This window comes from Gasterosteus aculeatus, chromosome 12, assembly GCF_964276395.1.
Source record: "Gasterosteus aculeatus chromosome 12, fGasAcu3.hap1.1, whole genome shotgun sequence".
Taxonomy (NCBI): Eukaryota; Metazoa; Chordata; class Actinopteri; order Perciformes; family Gasterosteidae; genus Gasterosteus; species Gasterosteus aculeatus.
Genome location: NC_135700.1, coordinates 19,418,469 through 19,436,588, shown reverse-complemented (window position 1 = coordinate 19,436,588; position 18,120 = coordinate 19,418,469).

Genomic DNA, 18,120 nt, shown 5'->3' with positions numbered 1-18,120 from the left:
CTTAATTTGGAAAAATAGAAAGGTCCTGCTGTGTTATTATCATTTGTGCTGGTGCATTTGATACCGCAACGCCTCTGGGAGCAGAGCAAACAGACGCCGCCGGCGGGAGGCGACGTCTTAAAGTGGTATTCCACTTTTGTGGACTGTTTTCACTTAACAGAAGTTCAGGAGCTTACCACCTCCGGCGTTAGCTGCCCGTCCGCAACCGACGCACACACAAGGACGCACACTTTCAGGCCCTGATTTGATCACAGAACCTGCTCCATCTAGCAAATTGTAGAGTAAGTTGCGAGGCCACTGTGGACGCCGGCGACGTTCACTTTCAGAGAAGTTCAATGATGTTTTTTTGACTTACAAAGATCCCAAAGACGTTAGAAAAGGGACTGGGTGTAAACTGGAACTGGGTCAGATCAGTGTGGGAAACCTCAGCCCTCAGTTCAATAAATTCAAACGGCCCCGATGTTATGAGACGTGGGATAGTGATAGCTCGCACATACTGTCTTAGGCCCCTGTGAGGGTAATTCATTAACTTCCCTAATCCTCTCATGTGGTGTTGCAGCAGCAAAAAAAAGAAAGATGAAAAGCTCACTGAATATCAAAAACAAGGATTCCTGAGCTCCTCGCCATCGCCTTCGCACTCTTTCACAAGTGTCTCTGAAAAGAAAAAAAAAGAGATGCTACATGTTCCAAGCATGCACATCCTGTGTTAATGAGCTTCCAAATACATTTTGCGGCAGCTCGGCTGCCGACGCGCCGCCGTGGGATGAGAACAGCTCAATAAAATATACACAGGAGGTCGAAACGGTAGGGAAATAAAAACCCCTTTTTGACAATGTTAAGCCTCGCAGCTGCTTTGAGGCAACTGAAGGGTTTTTATCAGCTCCTCAGATGTTGGATCATAGGGCGCCGAAAGCTTTCCAAGGGTAAGCAAAGTCAGAGGAGTCAGTACTGTAACAAGCAGTTCCCCCCCCCCCCCACACACGATTAATTCACATGTCACAGGGTTTTTTGCACTCTGCGTCTGGACTACATGTGAGGTCTTTGTCTTTAGTATATCTGTCAGTATAGCTTTTCAATGTCATCCTTGAAAACAACATGTATTAAGTCATAAGCAAACTCATTCTATTTTTTTTTTTATTTATTTTTTTAAGTAATTCAACTCAGATGAGAAGCAATTCTCCACCTCAGATGTAAATGTAGTTTTACAAAAGAGCCCACGTAGACATTCTGCTCCCCCTTTGCCCATCACTGTGCTGAGGTAAAGCCCACTCGAAATCGCTTTGCTGACTTTGTAAAGCACAATTGCCGTGTAACGTTAACTTGTCACTCGAGCGAAGCAGCGGATACGCTCATTGGATCAAGACTCAGTCTGGGAAAAAGTCTTCGGGGGCTAAAATCGGGTGGAGCCGGGATAAAGTGTGGGAAGGGTTGTAATCGCAAGCTGCAGGAGCATCGAGTGCTGAAGGGATGACATGTTCAGTGTGTTTTGTAGGTCGTGGTAGCGTCGCGCTGCTTCCCTCGACAAAAAAACACTGAGGGTCTCACGTGGGATTTGATTAAGTCCATTATTCTTACACTTTTTGTTCTGCAAGATCAATTTTATAAATTAATTTTACGATTATTTTAAGCCTGAATATTAAAGCTAGACGGGGATATTATCACAGACAACAATTACCACAATTACCACAGACAACAGAAAGTACTTATTTGAAGATAATATAGTTCCTGTCTCATACCGCAGCCTCTCAAGGAAGAAACCCTCAACATGTGGAATGTGGAAATGGCTTTGGCATGATCACCATGAGATGATTTAGTTTATAATTTAGTTAACTATTAAGAGGTGTGTTACTGAACAGCGGTGGGTTATAGTTTGAAAAAGACATTCCTCTGGCTCTTTGTATCTGCGCAGCGGAGGAGGAAATGAGCTTATTGATGCATGGTTCTGTCTTTGCAGATAATGCTAATGTTGTTATAAAGAAGACGGCAAAGTAACAAAAGCCGCTCTCAGACAAACGTGGCCGCAGCTTTCCCGGCTGACCTCGCTCTCAAACCAAGGCGCAGGTTAATGACTCTGCACCTGGCCTGGGCTCCCGACGGTGATTTCTCAGAGGCACTCGTGTGACGTATGAAGCTGTGGTTCTTTTGGGGTTGTGTGTAAATTAAAAGAATGCCGTCTCGTTGACATTGTGGATGATGAAATAAGAGGCACTTTAGGTAATTCCTCTGATAAAGCAGCCCGACCTCGCGGCGGACATGGAATCAAAAGCACTCGCACGGGTCGCCGCCGCGATCATCTGTCTAGTCAGTTCATTAAGGGTGAGCACGGGGACGTCGACTCCCTGCCAAGATCCAGTGGGAACGTCCTCCATGAAGTAGCCACAGACCCACACAGCTCGCTTACGTCTCAATGCCGGACGCAACTCTCTTAAAAAAAACTTTCACCTTGCCCGAAACCAAAATAGAAGTCACCCAATTTGTTACAGATGTTCATCAAGACAAAGTTCCAGAATCTGAGATTGGCTTTTGCAATGCAAACAAAGGTCCAGGCTTTACCCATATCCTGTCCGGAGTGTGCGTGTGTGTGTGTTGGGACCGGAGGGGCATCTCACATTAAAAATCATTGTAAAGCATCAAGGCGATAAATTAGAGAGTAAATATGTGGACAGGAAGCAGGATGACGGATAGCAGCTCTCGCCGCAGCCCATTAGTTGTTGACAGCTCCTGCAAGGGAAGCAGACCGGAATCTAAGGCCTGCAAGTCTTTCATTACCACGCCAGTGGGCACTTCCTCCCGTGGACCTTAATTCAGCGCTCATAGTTTGCCTGTCGCTGGTCCCTTGTTTTTTTTGTGGAGTAACTTGCGTATCATGATGCCTGATATAGGCTCGTAATTGAATGCCTACAAATCAGAGAATATTTTCATTGATTACTTCAAATTGTTTAATCTGGTTTTAGTTCTTGGCCCGATTGGATGGTATTTACTGATTGTCTCTTTCTAACTTAAAAACCAATCAGTGGCCACAATCAGAGGATTCAGGATGAATGCAGGCCAAGGCAGCTGCTCCTTCTCCATCGAATAATCTCTGAGGCATCAATTGAATTCTAATTCTTGGTGATATAATAGTAAATACAGCACTTGTGTTCCATACAACCGGCTAGAATTTATTTTATGTGTGGGGTTTTTATTCTGAAATAAACTTTCTTCAAATCAACTTAACCCATAGAGCGCAGCTCTGTGCTTCTCACCGGAGGACGTTTGGTTTTCAGTCCGAGGGAATCTGACCGATCAACCATGATGAACAGACTTTGTTAGATATGGTTTAAACGCAATCTGGAAGGGATGGCAATCAATAAGGGAATATCATTATTATCAATGGTTGTCCAACGCTCTAGCGTGTACTGAAACAGTCATTGAATCATATCCCAAAGAACAGGATCTTAATGTTCACATTATTGATTGATTTCCCGTTCCTGACCCGGGTAAATAAACAGTGATGAATGATAACAACGCCACGAATCACTCGTACCGATCTGATCTAGTGAAATCCAGACATTTACAGTAAAAAAAAAAGCTTCATTTGGTGGCTGAAATGAAGCTACTGCTGCAGTCACACTGCATACTTCCAGCAGCGCTATTTGAATCCTATCTCACTCCTCCGCTGCTGCTTTGGCTCTTGTCACCATCAGACTCATTTTCCTGACAGTGACCCGAGCTCTCGCTTGCACTTTTGACATGAGCTGACTTCCTGCTACAAGGTGTGGCGGATAATTATAGAATGCATTCGGGGCAGCAGAGGTGTGCTGCTGTCCGGCCTGAATCTAACGCAGTCACATCTGTTTAACTTCACCGTGCCGGAGCACCTACAGGTCTAGGAGGGAGGAAAACAAGGCGACGCAGAGAGGGAGACACTGCCGGTGAGACAGGACAGGTTTGACGCTTTGGCCACTGGCGTCTCGGATGGTATCGAACGACAAGGAGGGTTGTGCGCGCTTGGTGGAGGGGACGTGGGATCAGTGCGTGTGATATGAGCCTGCGATGACAAGTGCTGATTTATATTGAGGTGGACGTGGATGCGCGGGGCCCCCCCGGGGGGGCGGCTCACCTTCTCACACATTACCGTCACTGTCAGGAGGGGACAATGCGGGAGTTCTCCTCATCCGACGCAGCCGCAAAGGATCAGGAGAGCACAAGAAATGAAAGGGAATTGCGGCGTTTGCTTATACGTTTTGGCTCTAATACATTTTTACGATAATATCCATTTAATTTTTGTCAATAATTCCCTCATTGGAACACGTTTCACCGCCTTTTTTTAGATACAGAATGAGAAACATGATCAATTCCAACTGCTCCAAAGAATCAAACAACAAACTTTCAAAGAAGCACCGAGAAGATGATGATGATGATGATCATTGGCAATAAATACATTTTCCGGAAAATGTGGCCGAGAGAGCGTGTGAAGCGTGCGTGCATGCTGCCAGCGCGTGTGAGGCGGGGACGGGCGGAGGGAGAGGTGCATGGCGTGAAAGCCATTACCTCCAGTAATTCCATCTGCTGACATACACATTGTAGGACCATTTTAAAACTGCAGGTCTCGAATGGGAATTTTTAAGCCCAGCCATTAAAATCTAAGAATTCAAATAACTTTCTTCATTGAGAATTTTATAGATTCCACATTACACACGACCTTGAAAAGAAAGGAGGGGGGGGGGGGCGGACGCTAATGAAAAAAAGCTTGCTTGCTGGGACGGCGTCACAGAGGAGGTTAAGATAGTCTAAAATGTCCGATAAAGGTACAAAGCTGGTTGTATTCACTCACAGCACCCGGCTTACATTTCAGAACGATATTAGGTGACGGCGCTTACTTGGGAATCCCACTCGTCACATGGCAGGGAGAATGCTGTGCGACTGTAATCATAACAATCAAGAGATCACGTTGTCAAAAGAATTTCTTAACTGCTAATTTTCTTTGATGATCTCACAGCCTGTGATCTTTCCAAGGGGGGGAGAAAAACCCCCATTATGAAACAAAAACGGTTCCATTACAACCAACCCCCGGTGAGTGAGCCATCTTTGACTAATTAAAATCTCCCAATTTTTTTGTGGGCCTTCCTGTTTGGTCTATCTCACATCCCTGCTTACTCACAGCACGCTGTGTGATGAGTGTTTTTCTCCCTCTGCCACAGTAAAGTCTTCTCAAATATTTACAGAGCTCCTTTTAATAAGTGCATTTCCCCGCTGTTTTTTCTGTCGCTCTGCCTACGAGCATCTCTGCAGCTCCAGTTTGATTTTGCTGAGAGATTACAGTGATAAGAAAATCTAAACATCCGCCAGGTTTATCCTTCACAGGCTGCGTTTTTTTTTTTTTTTTTTTTTTTTAGTGGCTCGCATTGTCTCTGATTATTAGCCATGAGGAATGGAGTCCTCGGTCGCAGGCTTTGCTTTTATTGTATGCTGACAGACAATCCCCTCTAGGGTTGCAACTCTGCCGCCACACAGGAACAATAGAAAGCCAAACTGCAGAAATGAGCTATGAGAAATAACAGTACGGCTTTTCAACTCCTTTGGGGGGGGGGGGGGGGGGGGGGGTGGACATCGGCCAGCAAGTGAAGGCATCCGCCGTCCACCTCGCTTTTGGACTTACTACTGTTTTCTCCTCACATCACCTCTCCCACCAGCTCAACCCCCACCTTCAGACACCCACCCCCATCAATAAATCCATGTGGGGGATCAATGCCGCAGCTAATCACTAAAAGTTATCAGCTGAAGCCTTGCCAAATCAGCAAACACAATCACTATGTAAATCCATCTTTTCCCCCTCCGCAAAGTCCGGCTTGCTTGGAGTGTAGGAGAGCTCTGCGATGAGCTCAGTCTCAGGCCTCCTTTCTCCGAGAACCAAATGCGCGATAGAAATGGACGACATCGGCAACACGGAACCTCAGCGCGTTAACGCGTAACAGTTCCCTCAGAGGAGCGACGTGTTCTCACCGGAATCAACAAACTCCCACAATGGCGGCACGAAACAGCTCAATAATAAGACAAATGGACAGGAAGCTGGGCCGATTGTCGGTGCACGGCCTCACACAACCAGCACCTGCCAGATGTTTATCCCGTCTGTATGATACCAACCACCACAGCAGCTTCTTTGTATGTCTTCATGTCCACCATAAAGTTGCCACGGGCTGGTCATTTATATGCTTAGATTGTGCTCTGATGGGGACATCTGTGCTGTCAGTCATGATGCTGCTGCTGTGGCCCCCACCTTCCCCATTGCTGTGGGCAACCCCCTCCCCCCCCCATCCCTTCGTCTCTCTCTCTCTTTCAGTCTATCTGTCCCCAACCTCCTCCCACCCCACACACTTTCTCTCCCCCCCCCCCCAGACAGCTTGGTCACCAAGGCCTGCAGGAGAGGGTCTCACCATGATGAAATAGAGGTGGGCAGTTGTTCCTTCAGCCCCACGGTCATTATTTAAAAAGTGACAGAGACTCCAGTGAGCGAACGAACAGGAAAGAGAGGTGAGGAAGGAGGGAGGGAGGTGGGGGGGGGGGGGGGGGGGGGACAAAAGAGGGAGAGCAGAGAGAGGGAGAACAGCACTCAGGAAAGAAGGGAGGGAAGAGGAGAGTCGGGAGGGGAGGAGGGGAGGGGGCTCAGTTGTGCAGGTGTATTGTCCAGCGGAGGGAGAGGGTGCTGGGAGACAAATGAATCCAGCAGGCATTTGGTACACACCGGAGATTGCTTATCGATCCAGATCGCGGTATTCAGGCCGGCCTGAGAGAGGGCTGAGAATTTTCTGAGGGAGTTAATAACCTGGCAGCTCAGCTGTCTTGTCCAATTCACCAAAGGCAGAGGCCTAATCAGGGCTGGATTCCTCTTTCTGTCTGAGGAGGGGGCTGCAGCCCTCGCCCCTTCTCTTTCAGCTTTGGCTTCTGTCTCCGTCCCTCCATCCCCATGTTGAACCCACCCCTCATCCCTCCCTCCGTCCGCAGTCCCTCACTTCCACTCCGCCGGAGCTCTGAAAGTGATTGAAATGACAGCCTATAGAAAGAGGCTAATCAAATTGTTTATTATCAGTCTGAATCAATATGTATGGATTGTTAAAACATCAAAGTCAGCCCCTGGAAAAGTAATAGTCAACGGCCGGCAGCAGCTGCTCAGCTGAGGCCGGGTCCCTGGGAGCCTCGCTCCATTTAAAGCGACTTTCACTCTTACTTAAGTCCTGATGACCCGACGAGGTCAGCTGGCTGAAGGCGATGTACATGGTGGTGCTATAAAGCGCCGCTGAATAAAAAAATAAAAAAACCTTTAAACTCCCCTCCGGCTACTCAAATACGTGTCTGTTTTGGGCTGACTGATAAACAATCCATCGAGGAAAATAAATGAGCCACCGCGGTACTGAGATAAAGACCATTGCTCACCCGCCGCGCTCCGAGCTACATTTTAGACAACTTTAAATTCCATATTTTGAAGCTATCCTCTCTTTTGAATCCGACTCCCCTCTCTTCAGGTCACCAGTCTGGATTGCAAATGAGGTCGGGCTGATGAATGAGTCAACTGGAGGCGTACAATTGCTCCGAGACGGACATTGTAGTTGGTTTCAGGCCGCGAGACAAGCTGGCATGGAAGATTGATGGATGGCCATTGTCCATTCATTGGCGGCGAGCGTGACACCTGACGGTCGGTCCGGGGTCTCCCTCCACCTCCGACACCCCACAAACACAATGCACGTGGTGGTTTGATAGAATGATTGGACACTGAAAGATATCTTCTTCTGCGGCTCTCCATCCTGACCACTTTAACAGCTCGCAAACATTAAGACGGATCGCGGCGTCTGAAGCCAACGGGCACGTTGTGAGAGGATTTGATGAATGATTATTTTTCTCAGGCGTACGTCCCTGCGTTTGACCGGCACTTAAGGTAAACTTAACTTCATAGTTAAGTCAGGTCACATTCGAGTGTCGGACATATTTAAAAAAAGACGGACTGAACCCGCTGCCCCCCCATGGTCACCATTTCAAACAACACACTAATCCATAGCCGCTATAGGAGAAGCTTCCTAATTGCAAGTCCTCTCAACTCCTTATCATCAGCTCCATTACATGAGGCACATAAAGGCACCATCATCCATTATACACCAAATGTGTTCCGTCATTTTTATTTTGGATGGAAGACAGGGGCCAAGGGGCATATTGATTTTATAGAAACATGAAGCTGAGACTCCAGAAGTGGAATATTTGCCTCTTATCGATAATTGCTCTAATAACCATGACTGACAGGATAAAAGAAACACAGCAGGGACTGACACCCTCAGAGGGAGAGATATCCAAACCCAAATTACGTTGTGGAACATTTTGGTTTTCATATTGTTATCTACACCCAGAATTTGTTTTCACACCTATTTTTTTCGGTTTACCAATGTGTATTAATTGCCGACTGTTCAAAGACACTGAGCAAGAATACGTTATGAACAACCACGATAGTCACTTTTCACTGGAAACATCATTTTAATTTTTGCTATTTTTAACCACACTTCTCAAATTCTATTAATGCAGCTTCGACTTTCAGATTTGGAATTTGCTTCCAAATAATATTAATAAAAACACTAAACATTTGAATTAATGAACTGTTTTACTTTTAAGGACATTATACAACGTATACTTTTACCAATATAAACATTATAATAGTCATACAAGTATCTTAACTAATAATATCGCTCAAATTGTATGTGTATGGGTCATTATTGTGCATTAAACAAGAAGTGAGAAGTGAGAATATTTTCCTGGTTTTATGAAGGTTTTTACAATATTTCCCTTTGTCGAGGATCGGACAAATAAGAGAAATAAGAATTGAACAGATTACTTTCATGATTTTATTCTCAGTGCTAGTTTGACAGTAAATAACTTTGACTTAGTGAAACTAAATGTCCTGATGACTATTTGGTAAATCCTATAACCACTGTAATACTTGCTGCTTCCTGTGTTAAGTTTCAGTTTTTTACCCAACAAAAACCCACTTGATTTTGTGCGGCTACATTTTATACCATTAACGCGATACAAATGCACAGCTTCATTATAAACTACATTTTAGTACAAACTCCACCGCCTCACCAATAAAAAATCCCCCAACTAGCTCGAACAAGAAGAAATGTGTCGCCTCCCTTCATCCTCTCCCGTCTTTCTACTACCCGCCCACTCGTCCTTTCCACCGAGCAGAGCCGGCCATGAGCTGCAGATGATGGCAGGCTCGGGGATCTCGCCAAAGTATCGCTGGGCCCGGGTTAGTGCCTAGTAAACACCCAGGACTCCTGCTCTGGACATGACGGGGGTCTCTAATTAAAGAGTGCAACGAGACACCCCTGGCCAAGGCTCTCCCTATCAGCCCAACACCCACAATTAAGCCCTCCGTGGGATCCAAGGCGTTGCATTATTGATGGAGCAGAACGCTTGATTAGAAACTCTTAACACGGCTCCGGAACCAGCCGGTCCGCTGTCATTAAACACCACTTAAACCAAGTCAAAACATACCAGTTGGACATGCTTCTTAAACATCCGGGTTATGATGGAGATCGGGCGGGAAGTGCAACTGGATTGAATATCAATGCTTTGTGCAAAATAGAGTCGGCTGTGCTGAAGGGTTTTAGCCACCCGGGATAGGAAGGTAAACCACATACCTGCAGGCTGGTTAACAGACATTTTTTCTTGATGACTTGCAGGGAAAGAGGAAAATAGTGGATTACAAGTCCAGGAAACACATGTAAGAGATAAAAAATAGCAAGTGAACCGCAACAATGTCAGCCCCGCGTATGATGATTCAGTGAATGTTTGAAATTATAACAACCGCTTCCCCAGGAAATATGTACTTACATCAAAGCCAGGCCACTCTAAGTGGGGTTAAACATATTACCGGCCCTCAGTTAATCAACTGTTGCCCAGTACATAGATAATGCATCATTTCATATCAAAAGTCCTACTAATGAGAACAGGATGATGTGTATGCAATACCAAAACATGCATACAGATGTGCAGACGTAACGCTTAGATGAGGATGTAATGGGGTGTCACATTAAAGAGTGCAACTGCACGCTGTTAGATGTAGACGGAGGTGTAGGCTTCACTTTAAACGTGTTAGCCCCCCCATCCCCCTCCCCAAAAATAAACTGCACTTTTACACAGCACGAGAAAATCCTGTTTTTGTGGGCGTGAACTTCCGCGAGAGGCTTTCGGCGCTCTTCTTGACACACATGCACACTTTCCTGCGCCTGCGTGTCTGCGGGAGAGGAGAGGGAATACTGCAAATTCGCCCCGCTTCGCCTCTGCAATAGGCCTAATTAATACACACTCAAGGGTTGATAACATTGTGGCTGAAAGTAGATCTCCTTAAGAGATACTTAATCCAGCTAAAGATTGCACTGCTCCCCTCTCTTCCACGGCATCACAATCAAAGGTATTGGGTGGGTCTCTGGTGGACTCATTAGCAGACTGCTCAGCGGTGGGGCTCTCTGCTAAGGCGTAGCGAACCCCCCCTCCTCCCACCCCACCCCCAATGCACATAAACCTCAGCCTCCCAACACACACACACACACACAAGCACAACACTCGCTGACCCGAGCAATCAGAGATGCTAGCATTATTATGACATTTATTAAGCATCGCTGATGGAAAGTTTACACACTCTCATCAGCACCGTGATTAATCACCACCTTATCGGCAAGCCACAAACTTCCCACTCTCCGTGTGTAAGTGTGTTTGTGTGTGTGTGTGTGTGTGTGTGTGTGGTTGAGCTCTTACTAGGGCAAGGGTCAGATATCAGCGACAGGACTGATCAGCAGCTACTCAGTGAACATCATCCAGGCTGATGGATGTTCTGGTTTCACCTTAAGGCAAGTGCTGCCCCCTTAATGTATCTCACAGAAATGAATAAAACACTTGCTCCACTGAGGTAATTTAAGTCTCTGTGTTTCTTAAAATGCAATTTCACAGTACAAAATGGAATCTCTCAAATAAATCAATTGGAATTGTTAAGAGGAACATCTTCATATCTTGATACAGCAAGATCACTTAAAAAGATGAACTATAACATGCATTCCACCTGCAGTCGTGAAACCTGCACGGAAAGCCATTGTGTTTTTCTTATCGGGTATAATCTGTATATCTAACCTTGTGCCTGATCGGAATTCATTATACAGCAGGTTAGTAAGTGGGATCAGGTTAAAGAGTGCTGAGCCATGTTAAACCACTGCGACACTGGAGCATGCATCATGTCCACGCATTAATAAAAGGCAACTATGCTATCATTATAAGCACCATACGTGCCCCGGCTCCACTTCCTGGCCGCTCTAATAGCTAACTGGTCAAGGGTGATTTATCTGATAAACTGCTTTTGTGTTCCACAAGCTTGAGAGATGGTTTAGTTTAGCCTAGTCCGCCATAATGTGCTTTATAAATACAAAAACAAATGGTTGCCTAGGGAGGAGGAAAGATGTAGCTTGTATATTTGTGTTGGGTGGGGTGGGTGTAGGTCAAATTGTATCCTCTTGTGCCTTCAGGGGAGACAGGAAAAGCCTGAGTTATAACTCTTCCATCACCTGCCTTCCGCCGCCCATGCATCACTCAGGATGTAGCGCAAATTGCAGCCGGCATCCATTAGTTCTTTTCAGGGTTAATATTGATGTAGATATCATTCCTATCTGCTGTGTCATTTATTTGAAATACTACGTGCGAGTACTAGCTCCGGCAGTGAATCAAATCAATTGATAGAGCAGTTAGCCTCGCAGCCCGGGCTGCCGGGGAGCCGCCGAGTGAGCATGAAATATTATGGAGATTGTTCTTTAAAGTGATCTCTTCATCATCATTTGTCTGCAGCCCGGGCGATCCCTATCCCCTACCGCTGCGCTCCTCCTGGGCACCAGCTGTCATAACTAAATCAGCCGGATAATGCAGTCGCGCGCACAGTTCAAACCGCATGCCCCGCTATGACACCCGCCTTCAACCCCCCCCCCTCTCCCCCTCCTCTCACCCGCTCACTGCTGAGCTGAGCTGTTGCAGCCAGGCATGTCAAGGAGCATCCAGAGAGTCGCTCATCATCGCCACTGATGGCCCTCCTCTCTGGGGCCTGCTTGTTTGTGTCACTTCCTATGTGCGGGGCCGCTGGTTCATGTCACCCCCCCCCCCCCCTCTGCAGCGGCGGAGGGCGCGCCTGCTGTTTTACTTCATGTTTGGCTGCTGGTGATGGGCAGAGAGGCACGCGCGAGCTCGGTGACAGTCCCCCTGGATGTTATGATAGCCGGTCGAGCTGCCAGTTTGCACTATGCTGTAAGTGAGTATGACAGAGACGGCTTTTTTATGGCGCTCTTCGCGGCCTGTTAGCATGCGGCTGCGTGGCTGCTTTTACTGCCCGTAAATGGAGCGCTGTGCATATTTTGTGAGTCATTAGGAGGACAGTCGGGAGACATGCTCAGAGGGAGATGCACGCCACTTAGGCCAGGCCCTTTGCCGTAGTAAAAAACTCATCACCAAGCGCCTCAGACTGGTGTAAACATTTCCATGTGTCGGTGAGAGATGAGATGCGAGGGCATCTTCAATGACAGGGCCCAAAGGATACAGGGCTCCAGAGGAAAAAGCTGCATTATTCAGTGCCAGGACACCCAGTCATGCCATCCTGATCTGGACTTCGTAGCCTACTGATATTACAGTCAAGCGACTCTGGGTACGGTAACAGTAAAGATGCTGCAATGCTTCGCTTTCCAAATGAAAGACGGTGCCAGCTCAATGCTCACAGACAGTTGCTTTGAATCTTTTTCGGGGCTGTAATAAGCGTCCATGTAAATTGTAATCACTAAAGAAAGAATATATTCAAAACAAACTTTTATTTAAAGAGAATGCAACCTTTCATTTCATGAAAACTGACTCTGGACCCGCCGCGAACAAAACAACAAGACATTTAATTAAATCTCCCCCTCAAACACAGCCTGCATATTATTCTCTGGCAAAATAGTATCAATTCATACATTTATACCTATTATGTGCTGACAAAATAGGCATAATTCACCTTTGTCTTAATTTGGACATATTAAAGAAGTTAAAAGCAGCAAGTAAAAAAAAGAGGTTAAGCGTATTAAACAACAAGATGCTTAAAAGGGAAAGTGAGGTGGAAAAGGGGATCGAGCAGGGTGGAAAGACTGCCAGGGTTAATAAAAATAATGGTTTGAAAAACCAGCAGACCACCCATCCTAAAAATGCGAGGTATGCCCTCACGCCACTGTAAAATACCGTCGGCATATGTTATGCAGATGTAACCATCACCAAAAACCAGCATTTAAGGACTAAAGTTGACTTTTGGCTTCATCTCAGAGAGAAGCTGTTTATTTACAGGAATCAGAAGGTGTAAGAAATGGCTTGCCAGCTTCCTGCTTGGTTAAAACTTTGTGTTAATATATAATAACGTGGTTTTTGTGAAGAAAAGAGGATGTCTAATGGAGGATAGTTAAAGATGTTTGATACTGACAACTGGACGGTCGTCCGTTTTCACGTTGTTTTTTAAAAGTTTTACTTTTTATTTCTATCAAATTCTTTGAATGGTGTTAAAGAATTTACAGGTCTGGATATGTGTAACACTAGAGATCCAACCACCCGATTGTGTAGCCCTCCCTCCTGCACAGCTCCCTGGCGCTGATTGAACAGGTAGACACAATAACGTGTTGCTTCGCTCTGCAATTTTCCACAGTTTCAGCAGAAAGCATTTTATGGTGCATTTTTTTTGTCTCACAAACAACGTGTGTGCGCTGCAGACCATCATACACATGGCTCCGGTTTGGTTTGGGAAAGTGTATTTCTCTCTCTTTTTTTTCCCGTGGTCATTAATTACACAGATATTGTTCTGGCGCGGAGTGCGACGGGGCTGCTAGATAGCTTTAGAGGTTCATCTAAAGTCAGACTCTGAAGTTTAATGTCAGCGTCGGACTTTAATAACATCCCTTTTGCGCGGTCCAAGTGGAGCTCTGTTCTGTTCTCTGGTGGGACACTCTGGGCAGCGGAGGGTGGGGGGGGGGAGACGATGCAGGACGGCCTCTCATGGCTCCCTGGGGGCAGATCTGTGCAAACTACACTACAAATTACACAGTGGGTTGCTGTGCACCCCGAGCCGGCGTAAACAACAACACCATTTCCCCTCTTTTGCTGTGAATCAAACTGAACTTATATGACCCATGTCTGAGTCCACACCCATGCTTTGTACTCCCGCTCCTCCCCGTCCTCCCCCCAAAACCCTTTTAATGACACACCTACGTAGTAGTGCTCGCTTCCTCTCTCCTCCCCCTCCCACTGGCTTCATTCATGAAAACTCCTCCTCTCTACGCCTCACCGCTCTCAGTGTGTCACACTCTGCAGCTGTTTCATTTTAGGAACCGGGGGGGGACTCCAGAAGTTTGCCTCGCAGCCACCAGACGACCTCTCAGAGCCAAACCACAGCCAGTGCTCGTCCGAAACGGCAAAGTTAAACATAGAGTCCTTCGGTTGGTGTAAGAGATTTAATAAATTCCTCCTTCAAAGTTTGCATAATGCTCTCTGGTTTAAAAGACCAAAGTCCTGTTGTTTGTTTTTTCCCAGGCCTATTTGTTGATCTCTCGTTGGTGGAATATAGCATTTCAGTAATGGTCTGCTGCAAACCAGCTGATGTGTTTAATAAACTTTACCCTGCCTCAGTCTGGGAGCTACCTCCCACTTAGTTGCACACATGGAGGAAAGCAGTGGGCCACAGCAGTGGAGAATGATTCATTAACACTGAATTCAGCAATTAAACTGATACCATAAACAAAACCTAAAACCTATAATCAATAACCTATTAGTCAGAGGGTTGTACATTTATTGTCTTTTGAAAGTTAATTGACAGTTAGATCCGGAAATGGAACATTTGATACATTTTCGGATATCAGTTCAAATGAAGTTAAAATAATTATTTAATTTTGCTAGTACAATTATAGCCATGTAAAATGAAGGTTAAACATTCTAAATTATTATAGATGACATTTGATAAATGAGCTGTTGATGTATTTCAATACATAATTACCCCCTTTTTAAAAAAAAATCTTATTTCATTGTATATGATAGTATTATTGCTGAATACATTCTCATAATTTACTTATTTTGTCCTGCCGCAAAGGGATTTCATTCAACCGAGCGCTCCGATTGGTCCAAGATGTGTTTGCATCGCCAACGCATATAATAAACACGAAAATACAGAATACACAATTTTACAAACTAAACCAAAACAACGCTATAAACATTTATGTTTTTTAAATAGAAATGCTGGTGCGGAATGTCAAACTGCATGAAGTCAAAGTATTTACATTTTGTACTGTAATTCAATTGATTTAAACAGGATACAATTTCCCTCATAAATTGTAATACACTCATGATAAATAGTAACAAGTTTATATAATGTTGTTGAGGGAAAATAAAATGTCTTTCCTAAAAAAACACTTCTTTTTTTTCTCAGAACTGTGTTCTGGTCACATTCCCTTTAAGTGTAAAAATAAATGGGCAAATAAAGCTGATTCTGATAATGAGCTAAATGTCACCGTTGGCCGCCTCTCTGATCAAACTCCACTTTTCACTGCTTCTCCCAAAGTATTCTGCAACCTGCGACCAGGGTGGCACGCACACATCCACATCCTCGGATAACAGCGATAGTCCCCCCCCCCCCCCAATATGCGGAGCAGCTGCGGGCCCCGGCCCTGGCGCTGCGCTCCGCTTCAGACAGAGGGGGCTCTGTGGTGAAAGTCTGTGTCACGCCATCAGAATGTGTGGCAGTGTGCTGTGGGTCCTGAGAAAAAAGAGCCCGGAGTGCCACATTATCAGCTGGGTTGATAACAGCATGGAAAAACTGAGGCCAACAGGAAAGACGCGCAGGGATCCTTCCCAGGCCTGCTCTCGTTTTCCCCGCCAACAGCCCACAAAATGCTGCGTGGCGTTCAGAGACTCTCTTTCCCAGGAGGTTAAGCTCAGAACGTGGTCAGACGTGTGCAGCTTGAAGCAGCTATAACTGATATGAATGTATGTAAAAATGATGTTCTCAATCCGCGGGTACCGTCAGCTCTCTAGGGTTTCTCGGCTGGTTGTTCAGCTCTCGGCTGGTGTCGTTGCGAATGGCCGCGCCGCTTTCTAGGGGACCAAATGTGTGCACGGGGGAACATTTTTAAACACATGGTAGAGTCCGTAAAACAGCCTCTGTGGTAGTTTCCCATGTCTCCAAGCCACATTTTGACACAATAACTCAAATACAGACAAAAGGAAAACATAATACATGCGTCACTTTCACAGCTGGTAAAGAGAGTAAAGACGTTAGTTGGTTTCACCAGGTCGCAAAAATATGAGGCAAAATGAAAATAATTAAACATATCTTTTTTGTACTGTATATATGTATGTCTTTAATTTAAATAAGGCTAAAATTTATATAATTATTTTTGGCCTTTTTCCTAATTCTCACTTCAAGTCAAACAGCAAATGAATAGGATGTGTTAAGTTTGTTACATGGAAAAACAAAACCTCCATCCCGCTGACCCTCTTCATGTTGTGCGCACATGATGTTACTTCCATACATAAACACATAGCAGGAGCGGCCTTGTGAACACAAGGCTGTAATTAATACCATGTACAATTTCCCCTCTCCCCCCTCACCCCCCGTTTCCCCTCCACACATCCCCCAGCCCCACATTAACTTGTGGAGAGGAGACGGACAAAACGCCCCTCTGCTCGTCTCCCTGAATATCTCTCCTTTCTCCGGGGGAGGGGGGGACGGGGATGGGGGAGAGTGCAGATGTGAGGAAGGTCAAATAAATAGCCGCGATTCAGCCGCAATTCCACTATGACATCCACTTAGCCTCAGGTTCCCCTGCCAGCAGCCACCTGTTGCTCTTCTTTAAACACTGCCTGCTGAGGAGGATGTCCTCTCATGTGGAACTGAGCCCGCCCCCTCCTTCCGATACGTCCCCGGGAAGTGTAATTGCTTAAATAAAATTGCACGGGGCCTCTGCAGCGTAGTTCAGGCCTTTTACAGGCTCCCAGAATTATGCCAGACAGAAATGGCGAGGAGAATGGGAGACGGAAAGAGGGGCAGAGAGAGATATGGAGAGGGTCGGCCATCCTACCAGACGCTGAGGCCATCGGGTCTGCGTGTGAACAGGGAGACGGGAGCGATCGGCTGCAGCCGGCGCCGGTTTAAAGCAGCAGAATCCAGAGTGAAATATGTTTGAATTCAGCAGTTAAAAATAGTTAAACGTTTGTCTAATATTCTTGACTGAGTGCTGGTTGTATAGTATTTTGAATACAAGCACTCTTGGTGAATTTTTCAAACACACATTTAAGCAATAAATAAAGCGAAATTCACTGCCTGAAGGAGAAGAGCAGCGACAGCTTCTAGAACCACTGCGCTTTGTTGTAGATAAATGCAGCCGAGGCTTAAGGGCATTTTTCATGTCAAGGTTTTTATATTAGGGCACGACTCTGGGGAACTTTCCATCGGTAACTTCAGATTAGTTGAAATGGTCTTTTGATCAAACCTAATTAAACACAGGCAATTACCAAAGTAAAATTAGCAGCATTTAAATGCATCCATTTACTTGATTAAAGTTAGATGATGAGAGTGAGATAAGTGAGGACCAATACTGGAGTAGATGAAAGCAATAGGTCTAGATATTGGGTGTCAGGTAAAGTGCACACAGACTTAAAGTGGGACTGTGACAAAAAGAAAAGAAAAGAAAGAAGGACCCAGAGTTAAATAAATGAGGAGCGATGACCGTGTCACATCCTCCCGGTCGAGCTCCACTGGGTATCGTGTAAAGCTCAAACCTTTGGCTCTGAGTGTCGTATGCTCCGACGTGGTCCATACCACAGATGCGCCGAGCCTCTGGTTTCAATGCAGAGAAATCCTGCCTGGTCAGACACGGCTCTATTACCGAGGCCGGAACAAACCCCCCCCCCCAGCCTGAAGTAAATGTAGAAGCGTCCAGATTTGTGACGTGAGAGACAAGAGTTCTCTTGCGTATGATGCAGGGCTGACGGGGATAACTAGAATCCTATTAGCATCGGCGATGTTGCTGCTTCTTTGTGTACCCGGTTTTACCAAGCACC